The following is a 5,447-nucleotide window of genomic DNA, read 5'->3' on the forward strand; positions in this document are numbered from 1 at the left end:
TATTCTCAGAATTTCGAATGCTTTCTTAAATGCTTTCACTTCCTGAATACTAAATCAGAAAAAAGGATTTAAAAAGAGAGAGCAACTTACTTATAGTAAAAAAAAAAAAAAAGCAGTGCACCATGACAAGTAGACTGTTTTGAATGACGATGAAACCTGTTCCTTTTGTCAGTAACTTGAATGTTTATGCCTCACTGAAACCTCATCCACAGCTATAGTAACTTAAACAGCTTTTCCGATACGTTTCCAGCCAGTTTATTCCAATCCTTGTCCTCCCGCGTTCCTTCTTTCCCTGTGCTGTCACCCATGGCAGTTTCGTTTAGAAATATTTTGGAACCTCGCCTGGTTTTACAGACCTTTAAATATTTGTCTGGAATGTGAAATGCGGGAAGAGACCACAGAGGGAGAGAACAGAGCTGAAATTAGGCGTCTGAAAAAAAAATAATGCAAATTTGAAACAGGCACATTTTTAAAGAGGAAAAGAAAGGAGCGTTAATTGCGAGTGGGAAGAGAAAGAAGCACGCGAGGCCGAATCCAGAGGTCAGTGGTGCTTTCCCGTGATGGACAGCGGGCTCTGAGTCTGCAGGACTGCACCCTCACTGGTGTGGAATAGAAGGACATGGACCTCTTGGCCGGCGGCAGGGCACTACGTTTTTGTAGCTTCTGCCTCCCAGATGTCTGGGTTGGCTGAATTCTTGCAAATTGATCTTGGGCAAAAAAAAAAAAAAAAAAAAAAACCTTCGCTGAGAGTCAGCAGCTGTCGGCTTAGGTGAGTTACCACCTTCAGGCTGACTTGCAGAGTAGGTGGGTTCTTTTCTTTTTTTTTTTAATATATACCTCAAATAAGGACATGACTCCATAGTAAAACACCCAAAGCAAACACTTAAAAACCTTCGTGATGTTTCATCACCTACAAAGTAGATTTAGCTTAATTTAATAAACCTTGTGGAATCCACCGCATGCTATTTCATAACAATCTTTGGATGCACAGCATTTTAACAGCCACACAGAAATAGCACCTTGTTTTCTGTTGCAGTGTGCCTGCCAGAGCATCATGGGGAGAAGTGTTACAAGTGGGAAACTCTGATGAACAAGAATACATATAGATATCTGTGTGTGTATAACTGAATCACTTTGGTGTACAGCAGAAATTAACACTGTAAATCAACTATACTTCAATAAAAATTGTTAAAAAAAAAAAGAAGTGGGATATTCTGGAATGGAAATTTGGAGTCATGTCATCCTAGGCTCTTACGAGAATCCTAGGAATAAGATTGTTATAAAAATAAATGTAAAGAACTAATTTTGTATGCAGTTTTGCTATTTAATTTTCAACTATGTTATAAACAAAGCTAGCTTTACTTGTAGAGAGTTTGTGTACCAAGGGGATCCAAAATATTTTATGGTCTCTAGACGCCAGGGTTAAATGAGGACGCTAGGACTTAGTCCAAATTGCAGAAATGGCATTGTGTTTGCTTTGAAACCATACAGCTATATATAGCTTATAGATAAACTCTGGATTGACCTTTTGGATCTATTTTATACATTGAGTAATTGGGAACCGACTCTGAATACTCAAATAAATAACACCCTTCTGATATAAAGCCACAGTCCTTTGCTTTATAGTCAATCTCAAAATTAGGAAGTTATTTTCTTTACAGTGCAACACTGATTTAAAAATACTTTTATAACACTTATTTTGCCCATGTAATTTTTTTTCAGGATAATATTACCATCTACCGTATTCTCAAAATGCATTGTAACTCTTAACATTATTTTGAATGCCCTCTGGAAGGATTTCCATCTCACTTTATCTGTTTCTATAGCCAGAAAAGAAAAAAGTTTGGAACTGTGCATGGTACTTAAGGGAAAGCCCGTGAATAAATATGATGTAAGTAGCAATATAGTCACCACAACTAAATTTCTTTTTAACTCTGTTTCAAAATAGATATTTTTATCTAGCATCACTCTTCACTTCCAATATTCCTTCTTGAATATTAATGTAGTAAACTCTCCTGTATCATGCATCACATTAATGAGTTTTCCTTCCCCTGGGTTATTAACTTTTGCTTCTTTGCACTACTTTTATTGTGCGGAAATGATAAAAAGCAGGCGAGAATAGAGATCCAGGTATTAGCCATATGTAGAAAGTTCCTGGTGTGCATCTCTGTGAATCTTTCCTCATCCATTAGAATTTTCAGGAATGATTTTTTTTTCCTTTGGAACATCATGTTTGCATCTTGCATGATCTCATAAATTAATCTGAAGAGTTAACTGGATACCTTTTATGGTTATTTGAAAATAAAATTTGCTACAGATATGCTCCAGTCTCCATTGCCTCCTATTATGCATGAATGTATTAATTTTTTCTGTACTTACCCATTGAACCAGAAAATATTAACCTCAAAGGACATTTTAATTGTTATTTATGATAAATATACAAAGATGAAGGAATCCAAAGGTAAGGTTGCCCTTCCTTAATCATTCCCTTTCTGCTTCCTTTCTTTTTCAGAAGCAACAAAAATCATGAAGGGATATCTGCCTTAACTTTGACATTCAAGGGTTTTGACAGCTTGCATCACTTAAAGTTATATTTATTATTCAGTAAGCCTTAATTCTGTGGAATAAGTGCCCTTTATGAAATGTGATTTTTGAAAAGCACTAAGACATTTCACCATCTCAAGCAGCTGAAACTGTTTGAATTCTACAAACTGGTTTTTTTTTTTCCAGAAAAAAAGTATAGTGGAAATTATTTTAAATGTAATATTTGTAGCATTTTACCAGCTTGACCTGGATGCTCTACAGGAATTTTAAAGAGCTATAAAAAAAACCTCCAAAATGTTATGATGTAAATAATTAAGTGATGATATTTTACTGTAATATAAATCGAGAGAGTTTATTTTATAAAATACAGTTACACAGACGCTTTGTCATTTCAGTGCAGGCCTGAGTTACTCTTGGCTATTTTAATGACAAAGAGATCTATTTCCGAGGGCTCTAATAGGATTCTTGATTCAATTTTCCTCTTGAGCATCATGAGCCCGTGTATGTATGTTGTGCCTTTTCTTTCTAACATCCATGAAAAGACATATATTTTTAAGCAAAAAAGTCTATCTCTTTTAAACCAATTTTTAATTAAATGCAAAGCAAAAAGGCAAAATAACGGCAACTTTTCTTAAGTTGGAAATATTGTGAAAGGTCCATTTTTTGTTGTCCTCACATGAAGCCTCGCTCCTGACAGCCCCGTGCTGCTGCTGCTGCTCTTTCTGGATTCTCTGCAAGTTACCGTCTTCACTGAGTGTGGCCATAACTTCGCTTTTTATTGGGATTACATTGCTGGGTTGGACTTTTCTATTCAACACAGCGTGACCAAGGCTTATATTTCAAAACAAACAAAACAAAAAAAAGGCAATTTTTGTTGGAGTGTATAGTTTAACTTGCTGCTTCTATTAAAAGGGGCATGTTAGAAAGGAAAACTTCAGAGAAGATATTTTGGTCCAGGCTGAACTGTGTTCGTGTGTTAAGGTGGCTGGAGCTCAGTGCATTCGTTAGTGATTGTGAGGATCGCTAGTAGCACGTGAGCACACAGGCCGGTGAGCTAAATATGCACATGGTGTAACAAGGCAGCTGGACTCTGAGGCCTACCCAGAGGGATTTCACCATGGAGGCAACTTCCATGGCCTGAACTGATGTTGTTTAGTTGTCAAGTTGTGTCTGACTCTTTGTGATACCACGGGCTGTAGCCCACCGGGCGCCTCTGTCCATGGGATTTCCCAGGCAAGAATCCTGGAGTGGGTTGTCATTTCCTTCTCCAGGGGATCTTCCCAACTCAGAGATCGATCCTGTGTCTCCTGCATTGACAGACAGGTTCTTTACACTGAACCACCAGGGAGGCCCCATAGCCTAAACACCTAACTGTTAAGTGTTAGATTAGGAAACATTTGGTATCAACTCTGGCGTTCTGCTTTTCTAGAGTACCTTGCATTGAAACATTTCACCAATAAAAATGATCACCATGGGCTTTGCTTTGGTTTTAGTTTTGCCTTGGATCTGTGTAAACTCATGGAATCCCTGTGTAGATTGGAAAGAACCTTAGTAAATTGGCTGAAATCCTGTCTACCCCCGTCTCTTTTCCTTTTGGGGTGGAAATAGAAAGCACCAAGGCAGAACTGTTTTGTTTCTAGTTCAGAGGCTGTTGTGGGCTTCCCTCAGGAAAACACGGATAGCCAGAGTTCCAATTTAACCTCTGCATGCGAGTGTGCTCAGTTGCTAAGTCGTGTCCAAATCTTTGTGATCCCCCCTGGACTGCAGACCACCAGGCTTCTCTGTCCATGGGATTTCCCAGGCAAGAATCCTGGAGCAGGTTGCCATTTCCTTCTCCAGGGGATCCTCCCGACACAGAGATTAAACCCATGTCTCCTGCATCTCCTGTGTTAGCAGGCAGATTCTCTACCACTGAGCCACCTGGGGACCCCTTAACTTCTGCAGATTTACTGTTTGTTTTTTTTTTAAAGCAATGCCAAAACCAAGTCCGTGAAGCAGTCCAGCCACTGCTGATACAGCTTATTTAAAGCTGCCTCTTTGTGAGTTCTATGTAGACTCCATTTAGGAAGATGAGAACAGAAGAGTGGGGTTATTATTGCCGAGAATTTTCTATGACTGTCTACAGCTTCCGTTTGGCTTATCCACTGCTCACCTGTGTCCCTGTAAAATTCTCTTTCATCTCACAGCTCTTCCCATCCCAACTCTGAAAGCATTTTCCTTCAAGTTAGCAGTTCTTTTTTTTTTTTTTTTTTTTGGTATATAAAAATCCTGACATTCAAAGAAGATGCTTTGGTTTTAACTGGTTAAATTTCCCCTGCATTCACACTGGCTTTGGTGCCAGATTCTATACCCCCGAAGACTTGCTCTTCTTTAGCTTGACCACTGAGCACCAGGACCTCGCCTCAGGCAGCCCACCTGCCCTGCCGGCTCACGGCCATCCGCTCACCATCCTGCCGGGGGGCCTCTCTGGCTGCCTGTGCGTGCCGCCCCGGAAACAGCATCCTTCTTGGTGTTTCCTCTCTTCTAGTGAGGACTCCGAATATGTTTCTTGGGAATCTTCCCCCGACTGTTTTGTCAGTGGAGGTGCAGCAGGAACAAAATTGAATGTATTTTTTCCTCTGCTGCACACTTTATTTCTAGGTTTGGTTATTTCTGCTTACAATTTTACTCTTCCCTGGTTCCCCAGACTGGGAATTACCCAGTTATCAGGTTTTCTCCATTGCCTTCTCTTTTACAAAAACAGTCATTTTGTATCATTCTGTTTCCAAATCCTAGTGATGCTTTCTTTATCCTATATCTCTAATCAGCCCTCTTGATTCACCTTTTATTTATTTATTTTTTGGCCACGACTCCATCCCTGTACTCACTGGAACTTGTGGGGAACACACCAGAACTAACTTGTG

Source organism: Ovis canadensis, chromosome 12 (assembly GCF_042477335.2).
Source record: "Ovis canadensis isolate MfBH-ARS-UI-01 breed Bighorn chromosome 12, ARS-UI_OviCan_v2, whole genome shotgun sequence".
Lineage (NCBI taxonomy): Eukaryota > Metazoa > Chordata > Mammalia > Artiodactyla > Bovidae > Ovis > Ovis canadensis.